Source organism: Carassius auratus, unplaced genomic scaffold (assembly GCF_003368295.1).
Source record: "Carassius auratus strain Wakin unplaced genomic scaffold, ASM336829v1 scaf_tig00012304, whole genome shotgun sequence".
In the NCBI taxonomy this organism is placed as follows: Eukaryota; Metazoa; Chordata; class Actinopteri; order Cypriniformes; family Cyprinidae; genus Carassius; species Carassius auratus.
Genome location: NW_020524280.1, coordinates 1 through 22596, shown reverse-complemented (window position 1 = coordinate 22596; position 22596 = coordinate 1). Strand labels below are relative to the sequence as shown.

The 22596-nt window shown below is 48.0% G+C and overlaps 26 non-coding genes across 26 annotated transcripts; all 26 read left to right on the top strand.

The window, feature by feature from the left end:
- The first annotated feature begins 1009 nt into the window (after positions 1-1009).
- On the top strand, positions 1010-1091 carry trnas-cga (transfer RNA serine (anticodon CGA)). The gene has a single exon. It is a non-coding gene; the product is annotated as a tRNA-Ser (tRNA).
- A 477-nt stretch (positions 1092-1568) lies between these two features.
- trnas-cga (transfer RNA serine (anticodon CGA)) lies at positions 1569-1649 on the top strand. The gene has a single exon. It is a non-coding gene; the product is annotated as a tRNA-Ser (tRNA).
- Positions 1650-3231: 1582 nt separating this feature from the next.
- On the top strand, positions 3232-3312 carry trnas-cga (transfer RNA serine (anticodon CGA)). Its single transcript has one exon. It is a non-coding gene; the product is annotated as a tRNA-Ser (tRNA).
- A 1028-nt stretch (positions 3313-4340) lies between these two features.
- trnat-cgu (transfer RNA threonine (anticodon CGU)) lies at positions 4341-4422 on the top strand. The gene has a single exon. It is a non-coding gene; the product is annotated as a tRNA-Thr (tRNA).
- Positions 4423-4892: 470 nt separating this feature from the next.
- trnas-uga (transfer RNA serine (anticodon UGA)) lies at positions 4893-4975 on the top strand. Its single transcript has one exon. It is a non-coding gene; the product is annotated as a tRNA-Ser (tRNA).
- Positions 4976-5454: 479 nt separating this feature from the next.
- On the top strand, positions 5455-5536 carry trnas-cga (transfer RNA serine (anticodon CGA)). The gene has a single exon. It is a non-coding gene; the product is annotated as a tRNA-Ser (tRNA).
- Positions 5537-6003: 467 nt separating this feature from the next.
- On the top strand, positions 6004-6087 carry trnas-cga (transfer RNA serine (anticodon CGA)). The gene has a single exon. It is a non-coding gene; the product is annotated as a tRNA-Ser (tRNA).
- Positions 6088-7679: 1592 nt separating this feature from the next.
- On the top strand, positions 7680-7762 carry trnas-cga (transfer RNA serine (anticodon CGA)). Its single transcript has one exon. It is a non-coding gene; the product is annotated as a tRNA-Ser (tRNA).
- A 1027-nt stretch (positions 7763-8789) lies between these two features.
- On the top strand, positions 8790-8871 carry trnat-ugu (transfer RNA threonine (anticodon UGU)). Its single transcript has one exon. It is a non-coding gene; the product is annotated as a tRNA-Thr (tRNA).
- Positions 8872-9339: 468 nt separating this feature from the next.
- On the top strand, positions 9340-9421 carry trnas-uga (transfer RNA serine (anticodon UGA)). Its single transcript has one exon. It is a non-coding gene; the product is annotated as a tRNA-Ser (tRNA).
- A 476-nt stretch (positions 9422-9897) lies between these two features.
- On the top strand, positions 9898-9979 carry trnas-cga (transfer RNA serine (anticodon CGA)). The gene has a single exon. It is a non-coding gene; the product is annotated as a tRNA-Ser (tRNA).
- Positions 9980-10448: 469 nt separating this feature from the next.
- Positions 10449-10530, top strand: trnas-cga (transfer RNA serine (anticodon CGA)). Its single transcript has one exon. It is a non-coding gene; the product is annotated as a tRNA-Ser (tRNA).
- Positions 10531-11005: 475 nt separating this feature from the next.
- On the top strand, positions 11006-11087 carry trnas-cga (transfer RNA serine (anticodon CGA)). The gene has a single exon. It is a non-coding gene; the product is annotated as a tRNA-Ser (tRNA).
- Positions 11088-12105: 1018 nt separating this feature from the next.
- Positions 12106-12188, top strand: trnas-cga (transfer RNA serine (anticodon CGA)). Its single transcript has one exon. It is a non-coding gene; the product is annotated as a tRNA-Ser (tRNA).
- Positions 12189-12663: 475 nt separating this feature from the next.
- On the top strand, positions 12664-12745 carry trnas-cga (transfer RNA serine (anticodon CGA)). The gene has a single exon. It is a non-coding gene; the product is annotated as a tRNA-Ser (tRNA).
- A 477-nt stretch (positions 12746-13222) lies between these two features.
- On the top strand, positions 13223-13304 carry trnas-cga (transfer RNA serine (anticodon CGA)). The gene has a single exon. It is a non-coding gene; the product is annotated as a tRNA-Ser (tRNA).
- A 1020-nt stretch (positions 13305-14324) lies between these two features.
- On the top strand, positions 14325-14406 carry trnas-cga (transfer RNA serine (anticodon CGA)). Its single transcript has one exon. It is a non-coding gene; the product is annotated as a tRNA-Ser (tRNA).
- A 471-nt stretch (positions 14407-14877) lies between these two features.
- On the top strand, positions 14878-14959 carry trnas-cga (transfer RNA serine (anticodon CGA)). The gene has a single exon. It is a non-coding gene; the product is annotated as a tRNA-Ser (tRNA).
- Positions 14960-15435: 476 nt separating this feature from the next.
- Positions 15436-15517, top strand: trnal-uaa (transfer RNA leucine (anticodon UAA)). Its single transcript has one exon. It is a non-coding gene; the product is annotated as a tRNA-Leu (tRNA).
- Positions 15518-15985: 468 nt separating this feature from the next.
- Positions 15986-16067, top strand: trnas-cga (transfer RNA serine (anticodon CGA)). Its single transcript has one exon. It is a non-coding gene; the product is annotated as a tRNA-Ser (tRNA).
- A 2684-nt stretch (positions 16068-18751) lies between these two features.
- Positions 18752-18833, top strand: trnas-cga (transfer RNA serine (anticodon CGA)). The gene has a single exon. It is a non-coding gene; the product is annotated as a tRNA-Ser (tRNA).
- Positions 18834-19307: 474 nt separating this feature from the next.
- trnas-cga (transfer RNA serine (anticodon CGA)) lies at positions 19308-19389 on the top strand. The gene has a single exon. It is a non-coding gene; the product is annotated as a tRNA-Ser (tRNA).
- Positions 19390-19867: 478 nt separating this feature from the next.
- Positions 19868-19949, top strand: trnas-cga (transfer RNA serine (anticodon CGA)). The gene has a single exon. It is a non-coding gene; the product is annotated as a tRNA-Ser (tRNA).
- Positions 19950-20418: 469 nt separating this feature from the next.
- Positions 20419-20497, top strand: trnas-cga (transfer RNA serine (anticodon CGA)). The gene has a single exon. It is a non-coding gene; the product is annotated as a tRNA-Ser (tRNA).
- A 466-nt stretch (positions 20498-20963) lies between these two features.
- trnas-cga (transfer RNA serine (anticodon CGA)) lies at positions 20964-21045 on the top strand. Its single transcript has one exon. It is a non-coding gene; the product is annotated as a tRNA-Ser (tRNA).
- Positions 21046-21509: 464 nt separating this feature from the next.
- trnas-cga (transfer RNA serine (anticodon CGA)) lies at positions 21510-21591 on the top strand. The gene has a single exon. It is a non-coding gene; the product is annotated as a tRNA-Ser (tRNA).
- The last annotated feature ends 1005 nt before the right edge of the window (positions 21592-22596 follow it).

Here is a 22596-nt window from a genome sequence, read left to right as displayed (position 1 = left end):
TTTTGTGCTGATAACTGTGCCTTCCAAGGCTTTTGCTCTCTCTGCCCTCATTTCTTGTAAGATACTGCATGGCACTGTGTGGAGATACTGCGGTTATATAAAATGTGAAAAAATTCATTGGGGTCTTCCCGCACAGGTTTCTGTCCTGCTGACTATGTTCTTCACCTGCATCTCCCCAACAAACATTTATGCGCCTCCTCTGCAACAGACAAATATGACACTGGACTGTTTTGCAGCAGTGGCATGCTGTGATCTTAAAGGGGTTATTACTCTGTGTTGTGGCTGCAGCAACCACTTTTCAATCGGGGTCATTACATCCTTTTGTGTCAGAATCGGAGACGCCAGGCTTCTTTTAGCCACCTCGTCCTTCAGCTTGATTTTTGATTTCCAAATCTTGGTGGAATCCCTGCTTCCCTCCCTGCAGTCAAGAGAGCTGTCTAGCCGCCTTTGAATGTAGTCGTGGCTGAGAGGTTAAGGCGATGGACTCAAATCCATTGGGGTCTCCCCACGCAGGTTCAAACCCTGCCGACTATGGTTCCTACACTGCCTTTTGTGCTGATAACTGTACCTTCCAAGCTTTTGCTCTCTCTGCCCTCATTTCTTGTAAGATACTGCATGGCACTGTGTGGAGATACTGCGGTTATATAAAGTGTGAAAAAATTAATTGGGTTCTTCCCGCACAGGTTTTGCTCTGCTGACTATGTTCTTCACCTGCATCTCCCCAACAAGCATTTATGCACCTCCTCTGCAACAGACAAATATGACACTGGACCATTTTGCAGCAGTGACCCCAGTGGCACGCTGTGATCTTAAAGGGTTTATTACTCTGTGTTGTGGCTGCAGCAACCACTTTTCAAATCGGGGGTCATTACATCCTTTTGTGTCGAGAATCGGAGATGCCAGGCTTCTTTTAGCCACCTCATCCTGCAGCTTGCTTTTGTTTCTGAATCTTGGTGGCATCCTTGCTTCCCTGCCTGCAGTCAAGAGAGCTGTCTTGCTCCCTTTATACGTAGTCGTGGCCGAGAGGTTAAGGCGATGTACTCGAAATCCATTGGGGTCTCCCCATGCAGGTTCTAACCCTGCCGACTACGGTTCCTAAACTGCACTTTTGTGCTGAGAACTGTGCTTTCCAAAGCTTTTGCTCTCTCTGTTGTCATTTCTTGAAAGATTCTGCATGGCACTGTTTGGAGATACTGCGGTTATATAAAATGTGTAAAAAAATTAATTGGGGTCTTCCCGCACAGGTTTTGTCCTGCTGACTATGTTCTTCACCTGCATCTCCCCAACAAGCATTTATGCACCTCCTCTGCAACAGACAAATATGACACTGGACCGTTTTGCAGCAGTGGCCCAGTGGCACGCTGTGATCTTAAAGGGGTTATTACTCTGTGTTGTGGCTGCAGCAACCACTTTTCAAATCGGGGTCATTACATCCTTTTGTGTCGAGAATCGGAGACGCCAGGCTTCTTTTAGCCACCTCGTCCTTCAGCTTGATTTTGTTTCCAAATCTTGGTGGAATCCCTGCTTCCCTGCCTGCAGTCAAGAGAGCTGTCTAGCCGCCTTTGAATGTAGTCGTGGCTGAGAGTTAAGGCGATGGACTCGAAATCCATTGGGGTCTCCCCGCGCAGGTTCAAATCCTGCCGACTATGGTTCCTACACTGCCTTTTGTGCTGATAACTGTGCCTTCCAAGGCTTTTGCTCTCTCTGCCCTCATTTCTTGTAAGATACTGCATGGCACTGTGTGGAGATACTGCGGTTATATAAAGTGTGAAAAAATTAATTGGGGTCTTCCCGCACAGGTTTCTGTCCTGCTGACTATGTTCTTCACCTGCATCTCCCCAACAAGCATTTATGCGCCTCCTCTGCAACAGACAAATATGACACTGGACCATTTTGCAGCAGTGACCCAGTGGCACGCTGTGATCTTAAAGGGTTATTACTCTGTGTTGTGGCTGCAGCAACCACTTTTCAAATCGGGGTCATTACATCCTTTTGTGTTGAGAATCGGAGACGCCAGGCTTCTTTTAGCCGCCTCATCCTGCAGCTTGCTTTTGTTTCTGAATCTTGGTGGCATCCTTGCTTCCCTGCCTGCAGTCAAGAGAGCTGTCTTGCTCCCGTTATACGTAGTCGTGCCTGAGAGGTTAAGGCGATGTACTCGAAATCCATTGGGGTCTCCCCCATGCAGGTTCAAACCCTGCCCGACTACGGTTCCTACCCAGCCCTTTTGTGCTGAGAACTGTGCCTTCCAAGGCTTTTGCTCTCTCTGCCCTCATTTCTTGTAAGATACTACATGGCACTGTGTGGAGATACTGCGGTTATATAAAGTATGAAAAAATTAATTGGGGTCTTCCCGCACAGGTTTCTGTCCTGCTGACTATGTTCTTCAACCCTGCATCTCCCCAACAAGCATTTATGCACCTCCTCTGCAACAGACAAATATGACACTGGACCGTTTTGCAGCAGTGGCACACTGTGATCTTAAAGGGTTTATTACTCTGTGTTGTGGCTGGAGCAACCACTTTTCAAATCGGGGTCATTACATCCTTTTTGTGTCGAGAATCGAGATGCCAGGCTTCTTTTAGCCACCTCGTCCTTCAGCTTGATTTTGTTTCCGAATCTTGGTGGAATCCCTGCTTCCCTGCCTGCAGTCAAGAGAGCTGTCTAGCCGTCATTAAATGTAGTCGTGGTCGAGAGTTTAAGGCAATGGACTTAAAATCCATTGGGGTCTCCCGGCACTGGTTCAAACCCTGCCGACTACGGTTCCTACACTGCCCTTTTGTGCTGATAACTGTGCCTTCCAAGGCTTTTGCTCTCTCTGCCCTTCATTTCTTGTAAGAATACTGCATGGCACTGTGTGGAGATACTGCGGTTATATAAAGTGTGAAAAAAATTATTTGGGGTCTTCCCGCACAGGTTTCTGTCCTGCTGACTATGTTCTTCACCTGCATCTCCCAACAAGCATTTATGCGCCTCCTCTGCAACAGACAAATATGACACTGGCACTGTTTTGCAGCAGTGGCACTCTGTGATCTTAAAGGGTTTATTACTCTGTGTTGTGGCTGCAGCAACCACTTTTCAAATCGGGGTCATTACATCCTTTTGTGTCGAGAATCGAAGATGCCAGGCTTCTTTTAGCCACCTCGTCCTTCAGCTTGATTTTGTTTCCGAATCTTGGTGGAATCCCTGCTTCCCTGCCGGCAGTCAAGAGAAGCTGTCTAGCCACCATTAAATGTAGTCGTGGCCGAGAGGTTAAGGCGATGGACTCGAAATCCATTGGGGTCTCCCGCGCAGGTTCAAACCCTGCCGACTACGGTTCCTACACTGCCCTTTTGTGCTGATAACTGTGCCTTCCAAGGCTTTTGCTCTCTCTGCCCTCATTTCTTGTAAGATACTGCATGGCACTGTTTGGAGATACTGCGGTTATATAAAATGTGAAAAAATTCATTGGGGTCTTCCCGCACAGGTTTCTGTCCTGCTGACTATGTTCTTCACCTGCATCTCCCCAACAAGCATTTATGCGCCTCCTCTGCAACAGACAAATATGACACTGGACCGTTTTGCAGCAGTGGCATGCTGTGATCTTAAAGGGGTTATTACTCTGTGTTGTGGCTGCAGCAACCACTTTTCAAATCGGGGTCATTACATCCTTTTGTGTCGAGAATCGGAGACGCCAGGCTTCTTTTAGCCACCTCGTCCTTCAGCTTGATTTTGTTTCCAAATCTTGGTGGAATCCCTGCTTCCCTGCCTGCAGTCAAGAGAGCTGTCTAGCCGCCTTTGAATGTAGTCGTGGCTGAGAGGTTAAGGCGATGTACTCGAAATCCATTGGGGTCTCCCCGCGCAGGTTCAAACCCTAACGACTATGGTTCCTACACTGCCTTTTTGTGCTGATAACTGTGCCTTCCAAGGCTTTTGCTCTCTCTGCCCTCATTTCTTGTAAGATACTGCATGGCACTGTGTGGAGATACTGCGGTTATATAAAGTGTGAAAAAATTAATTGGGTTCTTCCCGCACAGGTTTTGCCTCTTGCTGACTATGTTCTTCACCTGCATCTCCCCAACAAGCATTTATGCGCCTCCTCTGCAACAGACAAATATGACACTGGACCATTTTGCAGCAGTGACCCAGTGGCACGCTGTGATCTTAAAGGGTTTATTACTCTGTGTTGTGGCTGCAGCAACCACTTTTCAAATCGGGGTCATTACATCCTTTTGTGTCGAGAATCGGAGACGCCAGGCTTCTTTTAGCCACCTCATCCTGGCAGCTTGCTTTTGTTTCTGAATCTTGGTGGCATCCTTGCTTCCCTGCCTTCAGTCAGGAGAGCTGTCTGGCTCCTGTTATACGTACTCGTGGCCGAGAGGTTAAGGCGATGTACTCGTAATCCATTGGGGCCTCCCCACGCAGGTTCAAACCCTTCCGACTACGGTTCCTACACTGCCCTTTTGTGCTGATAACTGTGCCTTCCAAGGCTTTTGCTCTCTCTGCCCTCATTTCTTGTAAGATACTGCATGGCACTGTTTGGAGATACTGCGGTTATATAAAATGTGAAAAAATTCATTGGGGTCTTCCCGCACAGGTTTTCTGTCCTGCTGACTATGTTCTTCACCTGCATCTCCCCAACAAGCATTCATGCGCCTCTTCTGCAACAGACAAATATGACACTGGACCGTTTTGCAGCAGTGGCATGCTGTGATCTTAAAGGGGTTATTACTCTGTGTTGTGGCTGCAGCAACCACTTTTCAAATCGGGGTCATTACATCCTTTTGTGTCGAGAATCGGAGACGCCAGGCTTCTTTTTAGCCACCTCGTCCTTCAGCTTGATTTTGTTTCCAAATCTTGGTGGAATCCCTGCTTCCCTGCCTGCAGTCAAGAGAGCTGTCTAGCCGCCTTTGAATGTAGTCGTGGCTGAGAGGTTAAGGCGATGGACTTGAAATCCATTGGGGGTCTCCCCGCGCAGGTTCAAACCCTAACGACTATGGTTCCTACACTGCCTTTTTGTGCTGATAACTGTGCCTTCTAAGGCTTTTGCTCTCTCTGCCCTCATTTCTTGTAAGATACTGCATGGCACTGTGTGGAGATACTGCGGTTATATAAAGTGGTGAAAAAATTAATTGGGTTCGTCCCGCACAGGTTTTGCTCTTGCTGACTATGTTCTTCACCTGCATCTCCCCAACAAGCATTTATGCGCCTCCTCTGCAACAGACAAATATGACACTGGACCATTTTGCAGCAAGTGACCCAGTGGCACGCTGTGATCTTAAAGGGTTTATTACTCTGTGTTGTGGCTGCAGCAACCACTTTTCAAATCGGGGTCATTACATCCTTTTTGTGTCGAGAATCGGAGACGCCAGGCTTCTTTTAGCCACCTCATCCTGCAGCTTGCTTTGTTTCTGAATCTTGGTGGCATCCTTGCTTCCCTGCCTGCAGTCAGGAGAGCTGTCTGACTCCTGTTTATACGTACTCGTGGCCGAGAGGTTAAGGCGATGTACTCGAAATCCATTGGGGTCTCCCCACGCAGGTTCAAACCCTGCTGACTACGGTTCCTACACTGCCCTTTTGTGCTGATAACTGTGCCTTCCAAGGCTTTTGCTCTCTCTGCCCTCATTTCTTGTAAGATACTGCATGGCACTGTGTGGAGATACTGCGGTTATATAAAGTGTGAAAAATTCATTGGGGTCTTCCCGCACAGGTTTCTGTCCTGCTGACTATGTTCTTCACCTGCATCTCCCCAACAAGCATTTATGCGCCTCCTCTGCAACAGACAAATATGACACTGGACTGTTTTGCAGCAGTGGCACGCTTGTGATCTTAAAGGGGTTATTACTCTGTGTTGTGGCTGCAGCAACCACTTTTCAAATCGGGGTCATTACATCCTTTTGTGTCGAGAATCGAAGATGGCCAGGCTCTTTTAGCCACCTCGTCCTTCAGCTTGATTTTGTTTCCGAATCTTGGTGGAATCCCTGCTTCCCTGCCGGCAGTCAAGAGAGCTGTCTAGCCACCATTAATGTAGTCGTGGCCGAGAGGTTAAGGCGATGGACTCGAAATCCATTGGGGTTCTCCCCGCGCAGGTTTCAAACCCTGCCGACTACGGTTCCTACACTGCCCTTTTGTGCTGATAACTGTGCCTTCCAAGGCTTTTGCTCTCTCTGCCCTCATTTCTTGTAAGATACTGCATGGCACTGTTTGGAGGATACTGCGGTTATATAAAATGTGAAAAAATTCATTGGGGTCTTCCCGCACAGGTTTCTGTCCTGCTGACTATGTTCTTCACCTGCATCTCCCCAACAAGGCATTTATGCGCCCTCCTCTGCAAACAGACAAATATGACACTGGACCATTTTGCAGCAGTGGCCCAGTGGCACGCTGTGATCTTAAAGGGGTTATTTACTCTGTGTTGTGGCTGCAGCAACCACTTTTCAAAATCGGGGTCATTACATCCTTTTGTGGTCGAGAATCGGAGATGCCAGCTTCTTTTTAGCTAACCTCGTCCTTCAGCTTGATTTTGTTTCTGAATCTTGGTGGAATCCCTGCTTCCCTGCCTGCAGTCAAGAGAGCTGTCTAGCCGCCTTTGAATGTAGTCGTGGCTGAGAGGTTAAGGCGATGTACTCGAAATCCATTGGGTCTCCCCGCGCAGGTTCAAACCCTAACGACTATGGTTCCTACACTGCCTTTTTGTGCTGATAACTGTGCCTTCCAAGGGCTTTTGCTCTCTCTGCCCTCATTTCTTGTAAGATACTGCATGGCACTGTGTGGGAGATACTGCGGTTATATAAAGTGTGAAAAAATTAATTGGGTTCTTCCCGCACAGGTTTTCTGTTCCTGCTGACTATGTTCTTCACCTGCATCTCCCCAACAAGCAATTTATGCACCTCCTCTGCAACAGACAAATATGACACTGGACCGTTTTGCAGGCAGTGGCACACTGTGATCTTAAAGGGTTTATTACTCTGTGTTGTGGCTGGAGCAACCACTTTTCAAATCGGGGGTCATTACATCCTTTGTTGTCGAGAATCGAAGATGCCAGGCTTCTTTAGCCACCTCGTCCTTCAGCTTTGATTTTGTTTCCGAATCTTGGTGGAATCCCTGCTTCCCTGCCTGCAGTCAAGAGAGCTGTCTAGCCGTCATTAAATGTAGTCGTGGTCGAGAGTTTAAGGCAATGGACTTTAAATCCATTGGGGTCTCCCGGCACTGGTTCAAACCCTGCCGACTACGGTTCCTACACTGCCCTTTTGTGCTGATAACTGTGCCTTCCAAGGCTTTTGCTCTCTCTGCCCTCATTTCTTGTAAGATACTGCATGGCACTGTGTGGAGATACTGCGGTTATATAAAGTGTGAAAAAAATTAATTGGGGTCTTTCCCGCACAGGTTTCTGTCCTGCTGACTATGTTCTTCACCTGCATCTCCCCAACAAGCATTTATGCGCCTCCTCTGCAACAGACAAATATGACACTGGACTGTTTTTGCAGCAGTGGCACTCTGTGATTCTTAAAGGGTTTATTACTCTGTGTTGTGGCTGCAGCAACCACTTTTCAAATCGGGGTCATTACATCCTTTTGTGTCGAGAATCGAAGATGCCAGGCTCTTTAGCCACCTCGTCCTTCAGCTTGATTTTGTTTCCGAATCTTGGTGGAATCCCTGCTTCCCTGCCGGCAGTCAAGAGAGCTGTCTAGCCACCATTAAATGTAGTCGTGGCCGAGAGGTTAAGGCGATGGACTCGAAATCCCATTGGGGTCTCCCCGCGCAGGTTCAAACCCTGCCGACTACGGTTCCTACACTGCCCTTTTGTGCTGATAACTGTGCCTTCCAAGGCTTTTGCTCTCTCTGCCCTCATTTCTTGTAAGATACTGCATGGCACTGTTTGGAGATACTGCGGTTATATAAAATGTGAAAAAATTCATTGGGGTCTTCCCGCACAGGTTTCTGTCCTGCTGACTATGTTCTTCACCTGCATCTCCCCAAACAAGCATTTATGCGCCTCCTCTGCAACAGACAAATATGACACTGGACCGTTTTGCAGCAGTGGCATGCTGTGATCTTAAAGGGGTTATTACTCTGTGTTGTGGCTGCAGCAACCACTTTTCAAATCGGGGTCATTACATCCTTTTGTGTCGAGAATCGGAGACGCCAGGCTTCTTTTAGCCACCTCGTCCTTCAGCTTGATTTTGTTTCCAAATCTTGGTGGAATCCCTGCTTCCCTGCCTGCAGTCAAGAGAGCTGTCTAGCCGCCTTTGAATGTAGTCGTGGCTGAGAGGTTAAGGCGAATGTACTCGAAATCCATTGGGTCTCCCCGCGCAGGTTCAAAACCCTAACGACTATGGTTCCTACACTGCCTTTTTGTGCTGATAACTGTGCCTTCCAAGGCTTTTGCTCTCTCTGCCCTCATTTCTTGTAAGATACTGCATGGCACTGTGTGGAGATACTGCGGTTATATAAAGTGTGAAAAAATTAATTGGGTTCTTCCCGCACAGGTTTTGCTCTGCTGACTATGTTCTTCACCTGCATCTCCCCAACAAGCATTTATGCGCCTCCTCTGCAACAGACAAATATGACACTGGACCATTTTGCAGCAGTGACCCAGTGGCACGCTGTGATCTTAAAGGGTTTATTACTCTGTGTTGTGGCTGCAGCAACCACTTTTCAAATCGGGGTCATTACATCCTTTTGTGTCGAGAATCGGAGACGCCAGGCTTCTTTTAGCCACCTCATCCTGCAGCTTGCTTTTGTTTCTGAATCTTGGTGGCATCCTTGCTTCCCTGCCTTCAGTCAGGAGAGCTGTCTGGCTCCTGTTATACGTACTCGTGGCCGAGAGGTTAAGGCGATGTACTTGTAATCCATTGGGGCCTCCCCACGCAGGTTCAAACCCTGCCGACTACGGTTCCTACACTGCCCTTTTGTGCTGATAACTGTGCCTTCCAAGGCTTTTGCTCTCTCTGCCCTCATTTCTTGTAAGATACTGCATGGCACTGTTTGGAGATACTGCGGTTATATAAAATGTGAAAAAATTCATTGGGGTCTTCCCGCACAGGTTTCTGTCCTGCTGACTATGTTCTTCACCTGCATCTCCCCAACAAGCATTCATGCGCCTCTTCTGCAACAGACAAATATGACACTGGACCGTTTTGCAGCAGTGGCATGCTGTGATCTTAAAGGGGTTATTACTCTGTGTTGTGGCTGCAGCAACCACTTTTCAAATCGGGGTCATTACATCCTTTTGTGTCGAGAATCGGAGACGCCAGGCTTCTTTTAGCCACCTCGTCCTTCAGCTTGATTTTGTTTCCAAATCTTGGTGGAATCCCTGCTTCCCTGCCTGCAGTCAAGAGAGCTGTCTAGCCGCCTTTGAATGTAGTCGTGGCTGAGAGGTTAAGGCGATGGACTTGAAATCCATTGGGGTCTCCCCGCGCAGGTTCAAACCCTAACGACTATGGTTCCTACACTGCCTTTTTGTGCTGATAACTGTGCCTTCTAAGGCTTTTGCTCTCTCTGCCCTCATTTCTTGTAAGATACTGCATGGCACTGTGTGGAGATACTGCGGTTATATAAAGTGTGAAAAAATTAATTGGGTTCGTCCCGCACAGGTTTTGCTCTTGCTGACTATGTTCTTCACCTGCATCTCCCCAACAAGCATTTATGCGCCTCCTCTGCAACAGACAAATATGACACTGGACCATTTTGCAGCAGTGACCCAGTGGCACGCTGTGATCTTAAAGGGTTTATTACTCTGTGTTGTGGCTGCAGCAACCACTTTTCAAATCGGGGTCATTACATCCTTTTGTGTCGAGAATCGGAGACGCCAGGCTTCTTTTAGCCACCTCATCCTGCAGCTTGCTTTTGTTTCTGAATCTTGGTGGCATCCTTGCTTCCCTGCCTGCAGTCAGGAGAGCTGTCTGACTCCTGTTATACGTACTCGTGGCCGAGAGGTTAAGGCGATGTACTCGAAATCCATTGGGGTCTCCCCACGCAGGTTCAAACCCTGCTGACTACGGTTCCTACACTGCCCTTTTGTGCTGATAACTGTGCCTTCCAAGGCTTTTGCTCTCTCTGCCCTCATTTCTTGTAAGATACTGCATGGCACTGTGTGGAGATACTGCGGTTATATAAAGTGTGAAAAAATTCATTGGGGTCTTCCCGCACAGGTTTCTGTCCTGCTGACTATGTTCTTCACCTGCATCTCCCCAACAAGCATTTATGCGCCTCCTCTGCAACAGACAAATATGACACTGGACTGTTTTGCAGCAGTGGCACGCTGTGATCTTAAAGGGGTTATTACTCTGTGTTGTGGCTGCAGCAACCACTTTTCAAATCGGGGTCATTACATCCTTTTGTGTCGAGAATCGAAGATGCCAGGCTTCTTTTAGCCACCTCGTCCTTCAGCTTGATTTTGTTTCCGAATCTTGGTGGAATCCCTGCTTCCCTGCCGGCAGTCAAGAGAGCTGTCTAGCCACCATTAAATGTTAGTCGTGGCCGAGAGGTTAAGGCGATGGACTCGAAATCCATTGGGGTCTCCCCGCGCAGGTTCAAACCCTGCCGACTACGGTTCCTACACTGCCCTTTTGTGCTGATAACTGTGCCTTCCAAGGCTTTTGCTCTCTCTGCCCTCATTTCTTGTAAGATACTGCATGGCACTGTTTGGAGATACTGCGGTTATATAAAATGTGAAAAAATTCATTGGGGTCTTCCCGCACAGGTTTCTGTCCTGCTGACTATGTTCTTCACCTGCATCTCCCCAACAAGCATTTATGCGCCTCCTCTGCAACAGACAAATATGACACTGGACCATTTTGCAGCAGTGGCCCAGTGGCACGCTGTGATCTTAAGGGGTTATTACTCTGTGTTGTGGCTGCAGCAACCACTTTTCAAATCGGGGTCATTACATCCTTTTGTGTCGAGAATCGGAGATGCCAGGCTTCTTTTAGCTACCTCGTCCTTCAGCTTGATTTTGTTTCTGAATCTTGGTGGAATCCCTGCTTCCCTGCCTGCAGTCAAGAGATCGGTCTGGCTCAAGATACACGTAGTCGTGGCCGAGAGGTTAAGGCGATGGACTCGAAATCCATTGGGGACTCCCCGCGCAGGTTCAAACCCTGCCGACTACGGTTCCTACCCAGCCCTTTTGTGCTGAGAACTGTGCCTTCCAAGGCTTTTGCTCTCTCTGCCCTCATTTCTTGTAAGATACTACATGGCACTGTGTGGAGATACTGCGGTTATATAAAGTATGAAAAAATTAATTGGGGTCTTCCCGCACAGGTTTCTGTCCTGCTGACTATGTTCTTCACCTGCATCTCCCCAACAAGCATTTATGCACCTCCTCTGCAACAGACAAATATGACACTGGACCGTTTTGCAGCAGTGGCACGCTGTGATCTAAAAAGGGTTTATTACTCTGTGTTGTGGCTGCAGCAACCACTTTTCATATCGGGGTCATTACATCCTTTTGTGTCGAGAATCGAAGATGCCAGGCTTCTTTAGCCACCTCGTCCTTCAGCTTGATTTTGTTTCCGAATCTTGGTGGAATCCCTGCTTCCCTGCCTGCAGTCAAGAGAGCTGTCTAGCCGTCATTAAATGTAGTCGTGGTCGAGAGTTTAGGCAATGGACTTAAAATCCATTGGGGTCTCCCGGCACAGGTTCAAACCCTGCCGACTACGGTTCCTACACTGCCCTTTTGTGCTGATAACTGTGCCTTCCAAGGCTTTTGCTCTCTCTGCCCTCATTTCTTGTAAGATACTGCATGGCACTGTTTGGAGATACTCCGGTTATATAAATGTGAAAAAATTCATTGGGGTCTTCCCGCACAGGTTTCTGTCCTGCTGACTATGTTCTTCACCTGCATCTCCCCCAACAAGCATTTATGCGCCTCCTCTGCAACAGACAAATATGACACTGGACCGTTTTGCAGCAGTGGCATGCTGTGATCTTAAAGGGGTTATTACTCTGTGTTGTGGCTGCAGCAACCACTTTTCAAATCGGGGTCATTACATCATTTTGTGTCGAGAATCGGAGACGCCAGGCTTCTTTTAGCCACCTCGTCCTTCAGCTTGATTTTGTTTCCAAATCTTGGTGGAATCCCTGCTTCCCTGCCTGCAGTCAAGAGAGCTGTCTAGCCGCCTTTTGAATGTAGTCGTGGCTGAGAGGTTAAGGCGATGGACTCGAAATCCATTGGGGGTCTCCCCGTGCAGGTTCAAACCCTAACGACTATGGTTCCTACACTGCCTTTTTGTGCTGATAACTGTGCCTTCCAAGGCTTTTGCTCTCTCTGCCCTCATTTCTTGTAAGATACTGCATGGCACTGTGTGGAGATACTGCGGTTATATAAAGTGTGAAAAAATTAATTGGGTTCTTCCCGCACAGGTTTTGCTCTTGCTGACTATGTTCTTCACCTGCATCTCCCCAACAAGCATTTATGCGCCTCCTCTGCAACAGACAAATATGACACTGGACCATTTTGCAGCAGTGACCCAGTGGCACGCTGTGATCTTAAAGGGTTTATTACTCTGTGTTGTGGCTGCAGCAACCACTTTTCAAATCGGGGTCATTACATCCTTTGTGTCGAGAATCGGAGACGCCAGGCTTCTTTAGCCACCTCATCCTGCAGCTTGCTTTTGTTTCTGAATCTTGGTGGCATCCTTGCTTCCCTGCCTGCAGTCAAGAGAGCTGTCTTGCTCCCGTTATAACGTAGTCGTGGCCGAGAGGTTAAGGCGATGTACTCGAAATCCATTGGGGTCTCCCCATGCAGGTTCTAAACCTGCCGACTACGGTTCCTAAACTGCACTTTTGTGCTGAGAACTGTGCTTTCCAAAGCTTTTGCTCTCTCTGTTGTCATTTCTTGAAAGATTCTGCATGGCACTGTTTGGAGATACTGCGGTTATATAAAATGTGTAAAAAATTAATTGGGTTCTTCCCGCACAGGTTTTGGTCCTGCTGACTATGTTCTTCACCTGCATCTCCCCAACAAGCATTTATGCACCTCCTCTGCAACAGACAAATATGACACTGGACCGTTTTGCAGCAGTGGCCCAGTGGCACGCTGTGATCTTAAAGGGGTTATTACTCTGTGTTGTGGCTGCAGCAACCACTTTTCAAATCGGGGTCATTACATCCTTTTGTGTCGAGAATCGGAGACGCCAGGCTTCTTTTAGCTACCTCGTCCTTCAGCTTTATTTTGTTTCTGAATCTTGGTGGAATCCGTGCTTCCCTGCCTGCAGTCAAGAGATCGGTCTGGCTCAAGTTATACGTAGTCGTGGCCGAGAGGTTAAGGCGATGGACTCGAAATCCATTGGGGTCTCCCTGCGCAGGTTCAAACCCTGCCGACTACGGTTCCTACCCAGCCCTTTTGTGCTGAGAACTGTGCCTTCCAAGGCTTTTGCTCTCTCTGCCCTCATTTCTTGTAAGATACTACATGGCACTGTGTGGAGATACTGCGGTTATATAAAGTATGAAAAAATTAATTGGGGTCTTCCCGCACAGGTTTCTGTCCTGCTGACTATGTTCTTCACCTGCATCTCCCCAACAAGCATTTATGTACCTCCTCTGCAACAGACAAATATGACACTGGACCGTTTTGCAGCAGTGGCCACGCTGTGATCTTAAAGGGTTTATTACTCTGTGTTGTGGCTGCAGCAACCACTTTTCAAATCGGGGTCATTACATCCTTTTGTGTCGAGAATCGAAGATGCCAGGCTTCTTTTAGCCACCTCGTCCTTCAGCTTGATTTTGTTTCCGAATCTTGGTGGAATCCCTGCTTCCCTGCCTGCAGTCAAGAGAGCTGTCTAGCTGTCATTAAATGTAGTCGTGATCGAGAGTTTAAGGCAATGGACTTAAAATCCATTGGGGTCTCCCGGCACAGGTTCAAACCCTGCCGACTACGGTTCCTACACTGCCCTTTTGTGCTGATAACTGTGCCTTCCAAGGCTTTTGCTCTCTCTGCCCTCATTTCTTGTAAGATACTGCATGGCACTGTGTGGAGATACTGCGGTTATATAAAGTGTGAAAAAATTAATTGGGGTCTTCCCGCACAGGTTTCTGTCCTGCTGACTATGTTCTTCACCTGCATCTCCCCAACAAGCATTTATGCGCCTCCTCTGCAACAGACAAATATGACACTGGACTGTTTTGCAGCAGTGGCACGCTGTGATCTTAAAGGGTTTATTACTCTGTGTTGTGGCTGCAGCAACCACTTTTTCAAATCGGGGTCATTACATCCTTTTGTGTCGAGAATCGAAGATGCCAGGCTTCTTTTAGCCACCTTGTCCTTCAGCTTGATTTTGTTTCCGAATCTTGGTGGAATCCCTGCTTCCCTGCCGGCAGTCAAGAGAGCTGTCTAGCCACCATTAAAAGTAGTCGTGGCCGAGAGGTTAAGGCGATGGACTCGAAATCCATTGGGGTCTCCCCGCGCAGGTTCAAACCCTGCCGACTACGGTTCCTACACTGCCCTTTTGTGGGCTGATAACTGTGCCTTCCAAGGCTTTTGCTCTCTCTGCCCTCATTTCTTGTAAGATACTGCATGGCACTGTGTGGAGATACTGCGGTTATATAAAGTGTGAAAAAATTCATTGGGGTCTTCCCGTACAGGTTTCTGTCCTGCTGACTATGTTCTTCACCTGCATCTCCCCAACAAGCATTTATGCGCCTCCTCTGCAACAGACAAATATGACACTGGACTGTTTTGCAGCAGTGGCACGCTGTGATCTTAAAGGGTTTATTACTCTGTGTTGTTGGCTGCAGCAACCACTTTTCAAATCGGGGTCATTACATCCTTTTGTGTCGAGAATCGAAGATGCCAGGCTTCTTTTAGCCACCTTGTCCTTCAGCTTGATTTTGTTTCCGAATCTTGGTGGAATCCCTGCTTCCCTGCCGGCAGTCAAGAGAGCTGTCTAGCCACCATTAAAAGTAGTCGTGGCCGAGAGGTTAAGGCGATGGACTCGAAATCCATTGGGGTCTCCCCGCGCAGGTTCAAACCCTGCCGACTACGGTTCCTACACTGCCCTTTTGTGCTGATAACTGTGCCTTCCAAGGCTTTTGCTCTCTCTGCCCTCATTTCTTGTAAGATACTGCATGGCACTGTTTGGAGATACTGCGGTTATATAAAATGTGAAAAAATTCATTGGGGTCTTCCCGCACAGGTTTCTGTCCTGCTGACTATGTTCTTCACCTGCATCTCCCCAACAAGCATTTATGCGCCTCCTCTGCAACAGACAAATATGACACTGGACCATTTTGCAGCAGTGGCCCAGTGGCACGCTGTGATCTTAAAGGGGTTATTACTCTGTGTTGTGGCTGCAGCAACCACTTTTCAAATCGGGGTCATTACATCCTTTTTTGTCGAGAATCGGAGACGCCAGGCTTCTTTTAGCTACCTCGTCCTTCAGCTTGATTTTGTTTCTGAATCTTGGTGGAATCCCTGCTTCCCTGCCTGCAGTCAAGAGATCGGTCTGGCTCAAGTTATACGTAGTCGTGGCCGAGAGGTTAAGGCAATGGACTTAAAATCCATTGGGGTCTCCAGGCACAGGTTCAAACCCTGCCGACTACGGTTCCTACACTGCCCTTTTGTGCTGATAACTGTGCCTTCCAAGGCATTTGCTCTCTCTGCCCTCATTTCTTGTAAGATACTGCATGGCACTGTGTGGAGATACTGCGGTTATATAAAGTGTTGAAAAAATTAATTGGGGTCTCCCGCACAGGTTTCTGTCCTGCTGACTATGTTCTTCACCTGCATCTCCCCAACAAGCATTTATGCGCCTCCTCTGCAACAGACAAATATGACACTGGACTGTTTTGCAGCAGTGGCACGCTGTGATCTTAAAGGGTTTATTACTCTGTGTTGTGGCTGCAGCAACCACTTTTCAAATCGGGGTCATTACATCCTTTTGTGTCGAGAATCGAAGATGCCAGGCTTTCTTTAGCCACCTTGTCCTTCAGCTTGATTTTGTTTCCGAATCTTGGTGGAATCCCTGCTTCCCTGCCGGCAGTCAAGAGATCGGTCTGGCTCAAGTTATACGTAGTCGTGGCCGAGAGGTTAAGGCGATGGACTCGAAATCCATTGGGGTCTCCCCGCGCAGGTTCATACCCTGCCGACTACGGTTCCTACCCAGCCCCTTTTGTGCTGAGAACTGTGCCTTCCAAGGCTTTTGCTCTCTCTGCCCTCATTTCTTGTAAGATACTACATGGCACTGTGTGGAGATACTGCGGTTATATGAAAGTATGAAAAAATTAATTGGGGTCTTCCCGCACAGGTTTCTGTCCTGCTGACTATGTTCTTCACCTGCATCTCCCCAACAAGGCATTTATGCACCTCCTCTGCCAACAGACAAATATGACACTGGACCATTTTGCAGCAGTGGCACGCTGTGATCTTAAAGGGTTTATTACTCTGTGTTGTGGCTGCAGCAACCACTTTTCAAATCGGGGTCATTACATCCTTTTGTGTCGAGAATCGAAGATGCCAGGCTTCTTTAGCCCACTCGTCCTTCAGCTTGATTTTGTTTCCGAATCTTGGTGGAATCCCTGCTTCCCTGCCTGCAGTCAAGAGAGCTGTCTAGCCGCCTTGAATGTAGTCGTGGTTGAGAGGTTAAGGCGATGGACTCGAAGTCCATTGGGGTCTCCCCGCCCAGGTTCAAACCCTGCCGACTATGGTTCCTACACTGCCTTTTTGTGCTGATAACTGTGCCTTCCAAGGCTTTTGCTCTCTCTGCCCTCATTTCTTGTAAGATACTGCATGGCACTGTGTGGAGATACTGCGGTTATATAAAGTGTGAAAAAATTAATTGGGTTCTTCCCGCACAGGTTTTGCTCTTGCTGACTATGTTCTTCACCTGCATCTCCCCAACAAGCATTTATGCGCCTCCTCTGCAACAGACAAATATGACACTGGACCATTTTGCAGCAGTGACCCAGTGGCACGCTGTGATCTTAAAGGGTTATTACTCTGTGTTTGTGGCTGCAGCAACCACTTTTTCAAATCGGGGTCATTACATCCTTTTGTGTCGAGAATCGGAGATGCCAGGCTTCTTTTAGCCACCTCATCCTGCAGCTTGCTTTTGTTTCTGAATCTTGGTGGCATCCTTGCTTCCCTGCCTGCAGTCAAGAGAGCTGTCTTAATCCCGTTATACGTAGCGTGGCCGAGAGGTTAAGGTGATGTACTCGAAATCCATTGGGGTCTCCCCATGCAGGTTCTAACCCTGCCGACTATTGTTCCTAAACTGCACTTTTGTGCTGAGAACTGTGCTTTCCAAAGCTTTTGCTCTCTCTGTTGTCATTTCTTGAAAAATTCTGCATGGCACTGTTTGGAGATACTGCGGTTATTTAAAATGTGTAAAAAAATTAATTGGGTTCTTCCCGCCACAGGTTTTGGTCCTGCTGACTATGTTCTTCACCTGCATCTCCCCAACAAGCATTTATGCACCTCCTCTGCAACAGACAATATGACACTGGACCGTTTTGCAGCAGTGGCACACTGTGATCTTAAAGGGTTATTACTCTGTGTTGTGGCTGCAGCAACCACTTTCAAATCGGGGTCATTACATCCTTTTGTGTCGAGAATCGGAGACGCCAGGCTTTCTTTTAGCCACCTCATCCTGCAGCTTGCTTTTGTTTCTGAATCTTGGTGGCATCCTTGCTTCCCTGCCTTCAGTCAGGAGAGCTGTCTGGGCTCCTGTAATACATACTCGTGGCCGAGAGGTTAAGGCGATGTACTGGAAATCCATTGGGGTCTCCACACGCAGGTTCAAACCCTGCTGACTACGGTTCCTACACTGCCCTTTTGTGCTGATAACTGTGCCTTCCAAGGCTTTTGCTCTCTCTGCCCTCATTTCTTGTAAGATACTGCATGGCACTGTGTGGGAGATACTGCGGTTATATAAAGTGTGAAAAATTCATTGGGGTCTTCCCGCACAGGTTTCTGTCCTGCTGACTAATGTTCTTCACCTGCATCTCCCCCAACAAGCATTTATGCGCTCCTCTGCAACAGACAAATATGACACTGGACTGTTTTGCAGCAGTGGCACGCTGTGATCTTAAAGGGTTTATTACTCTGTGTTGGTGGCTGCAGCAACCACTTTTCAAATCGGGGTCATTACATCCTTTTGTGTCCGAGAATCGAAGATGCCAGGCTTCTTTTAGCCACCTTGTCCTTCAGCTTGATTTTGTTTCCGAATCTTGGTGGAATCCCTGCTTCCCTGCCGGCAGTCAAGAGAGCTGTCTGGCCACCATTAAAAGTAGTCGTGGCCGAGAGGTTAGGCGATGGACTCGAAAATCCATTGGGTCTCCCCGCGCAGGTTCAAACCTGCCGACTACGGTTCCTACACTGCCCTTTTGTGCTGATAACTGTGCCTTCCAAGGCTTTTGCTCTCTCTGCCCTCATTTCTTGTAAGATACTGCATGGCACTGTTTGGAGATACTCCGGTTATATAAAATGTGAAAAAATTCATTGGGGTCTTCCCGCACAGGTTTCTGTCCTGCTGACTATGTTCTTCACCTGCATCTCCCCAACAAGCATTTATGCGCCTCCTCTGCAACAGACAAATATGACACTGGACCGTTTTGCAAGCAGTGGCATGCTGTGATCTTAAAGGGGTTATTACTCTGTGTTGTGGCTGCCAGCAACCACTTTTCAAATCGGGGTCATTACATCATTTTGTGTCGAGAATCGGAGACGCCAGGCTTCTTTTAGCCACCTCGTCCTTCAGCTTGATTTTGTTTCCAAATCTTGGTGGAATCCCTGCTTCCCTGCCTGCAGTCAAGAGAGCTGTCTAGCCGCCTTTTGAATGTAGTCGTGGCTGAGAGGTTAAGGCGATGGACTCGAAATCCATTGGGGTCTCCCCGCGCAGGTTCAAACCCTGCCGACTATGGTTCCTACACTGCCTTTTGTGCTGATAACTGTGCCTTCCAAGGCTTTTGCTCTCTCTGCCCTCATTTCTTGTAAGATACTGCATGGCACTGTGTGGAGATACTGCGGTTATATAAAGTGTGAAAAAATTAATTGGGTTCTTCCCGCACAGGTTTTGCTCCTGCTGACTATGTTCTTCACCTGCATCTCCCCAACAAGCATTTATGCGCCTCCTCTGCAACAGACAAATATGACACTGGACCATTTTGCAGCAGTGACCCAGTGGCACGCTGTGATCTTAAAGGGTTTATTACTCTGTGTTGTGGCTGCAGCAACCACTTTTCAAATCGGGTCATTACATCCTTTTGTGTCGAGAATCGGAGACGCCAGGCTTCTTTAGCCACCCTCATCCTGCAGCTTGCTTTTGTTTCTGAAATCTTGTTGGCATCCTTGCTTCCCTGCCTGCAGTCAAGAGAGCTGTCTTGCTCCGTTATACGTAGTCGTGGCCGAGAGGTGTAAGGCGATGTACTCGAAATCCATTGGGGTCTCCCCATGCAGGTTCAAACCTGCCGACTACGGTTCCTAAACTGCCCTTTTGTGCTGATAACTGTGCTTTCCAAAGCTTTTGCTCTCTCTGCCCTCATTTCTTGTAAGATTCTGCATGGCACTGTTTGGAGATACTGCGGTTATATAAAATGTGAAAAAATTAATTGGTTCTTCCCGCACAGGTTTTTGGTCCTGCTGACTATGTTCTTCACCTGCATCTCCCCAACAAGCATTTATGCACCTCCTCTGCAACAGACAAATATGACACTGGACCGTTTTGCAGCAGTGGCCCAGTGGCACGCTGTGATCTTAAAGGGGTTATTACTCTGTGTTGTGGCTGCAGCAACCACTTTTCAAATCGGGGTCATTACATCCTTTTGTGTCGAGAATCGGAGACGCCAGGCTTCTTTTAGCCACCTCGTCCTTCAGCTTGATTTTGTTTCTGAATCTTGGTGGAATCCCTGCTTCCCTGCCTGCAGTCAAGAGAGATCGGTCTGGCTCAAGTTATACGTAGTCGTGGCCGAGAGGTTAAGGCGATGGACTCGAAATCCATTGGGGTCTCCCCGCGCAGGTTCAAACCCTGCCGACTACGGTTCCTACACTGCCCTTTTGTGCTGATAACTGTGCCTTCCAAGGCTTTTGCTCTCTCTGCCCTCATTTCTTGTAAGATACTGCATGGCACTGTGTGGAGATACTGCGGTTATATAAAGTATGAAAAATTAATTGGGGTCTTCCCGCACAGGTTTCTGTCCTGCTGACTATGTCTTCACCTGCATCTCCACCCCAACAAGCATTTATGGTACCTCCTCTGCAACAGACAAATATGACACTGGACCGTTTTGCAGCAGTGGCACGCTGTGATCTTAAAGGGTTTATTACTCTGTGTTGTGGCTGCAGCAACCACTTTTCAAATCGGGGTCATTACATCCTTTTGTGCGAGAATCGAAGATGCCAGGCTTCTTTTAGCCACCTCGTCCTTCAGCTTGATTTTGTTTCCGAATCTTGGTGGAATCCCTGCTTCCCTGCCTGCAGTCAAGAGAGCTGTCTAGCCGTCATTAAATGTAGTCGTGGTCGAGAGGTTAAGGCGATGACTCGAAATCCATTGGGGTCTCCGCGCAGGTTCAAACCCTGCCGACTACGGTTCCTACACTGCCCTTTTGTGCTGATAACTGTGCCTTCCAAGGCTTTTGCTCTCTCTCCCTCATTTCTTGTAAGATACTGCATGGCACTGTGTGGAGATACTGCGGTTATATAAAGTGTGAAAAAATTAATTGGGGGTCTTCCCGCACAGGTTTCTGTCCTGCTGACTATGTTCTTCACCTGCATCTCCCCAACAAGCATTTATGCGCCTCCTCTGCAACAGACAAATATGACACTGGACCGTTTTGCAGCAGTGGCACGCTGTGATCTTAAAGGGTTATTACTCTGTGTTGTGGCTGCAGCAACCACTTTTCAAATCGGGGTCATTACATCCTTTTGTGTCGAGAATCGGAGATGCCAGGCTTCTTTTAGCCACCTCGTCCTTCAGCTTGATTTTGTTTCTGAATCTTGGTGGAATCCCTGCTTCCCTGCCTGCAGTCAAGAGAGCTGTCTAGCCACATTAAACGTAGTCGTGGCCGAGAGGTTAAGGCGATGGACTCGAAATCCATTGGGGTCTCCCCGCGCAGGTTCAAACCCTGCCGACTACGGTTCCTACACTGCCTTTTGTGCTGATAACTGTGCCTTCCAAGGCTTTTGCTCTCTCTGCCCTCATTTCTTGTAAGATACTGCATGGCACTGTGTGGAGATACTGCGGTTATATAAAGTGTGAAAAAATTCATTGGGTCTTCCCGCACAGGTTTCTGTCCTGCTGACTATGTTCTTCACCTGCATCTCCCCAACAAGCATTTATGCGCCTCCTCTGCAACAGACAAATATGACACTGGACGTTTTGCAGCAGTGGCCACGCTGTGATCTTAAAGGTTTATTACTCTGTGTTGTGGCTGCAGCAACCACTTTTCAAATCGGGGTCATTACATCCTTTTGTGTCGAGAATCGAAGATGCCAGGCTTCTTTTAGCCACCTTGTCCTTCAGCTTGATTTTGTTTCCGAATCTTGGTGGAATCCCTGCTTCCCTGCCGCAGTCAAGAGAGCTGTCTAGCCACCATTAAAAGTAGTCGTGGCCGAGAGGTTAAGGCGATGGACTCGAAATCCATTGGGGTCTCCCCGCGCAGGTTCAAACCCTGCCGACTACGTTCCTACACTGCCCTTTTGTGCTGATAACTGTGCCTTCCAAGGCTTTTGCTCTCTCTGCCCTCATTTCTTGTAAGATACTGCATGGCACTGTTTGGAGATACTGCGGTTATATAAAATGTGAAAAAATTCATTGGGGTCTTCCCGCACAGGTTTCTGTCCTGCTGACTATGTTCTTCACCTGCATCTCCCCAACAAGCATTTATGCGCCTCCTCTGCAACAGACAAATATGACACTGGACCATTTTGCAGCAGTGGCCCAGTGGCACGCTGTGATCTTAAAGGGTTATTACTCTGTGTTGTGGCTGCAGCAACCACTTTTCAAATCGGGGTCATTACATCCTTTTGTGTCGAGAATCGGAGACGCCAGGCTTCTTTTAGCTACCTCGTCCTTCAGCTTGATTTTGTTTCTGAATCTTGGTGGAATCCCTGCTTCCCTGCCTGCAGTCAAGAGATCGCGTCTGGCTCAAGTTATACGTAGTCGTGGCCGAGAGGTTAAGGCGATGTACTAAAATCCATTGGGGTCTCCCGCACAGGTTCAAACCCTGCCGACTACGGTTCCTACACTGCCCTTTTGTGCTGAATAACTGTGCCTTCCAAGGCTTTGCTCTCTCTGCCCTCATTTCTTGTAAGATACTGCATGGCACTGTGGAGATACTGCGGTTATATAAAGTTGAAAAAATTAATTGGGGTCTTCCCGCACAGGTTTCTGTCCTGCTGACTATGTTCTTCACCTGCATCTCCCCAACAAGCATTTATGCGCCTCCTCTGCAACAGACAAATATGACACTGGACCGTTTTGCAGCAGTGGCACGCTGTGATCTTAAAGGGTTTATTACTCTGTGTTGTGGCTGCAGCAACCACTTTTCAAATCGGGGTCATTACATCCTTTTGTGTCGAGAATCGAGATGCCAGGCTTCTTTTAGCCACCTGTCCTTCAGCTTGATTTTGTTTCGAATCTGGTGGAATCCCTGCTTCCCTGCCGCAGTCAAGAGAGCTGTCTAGCC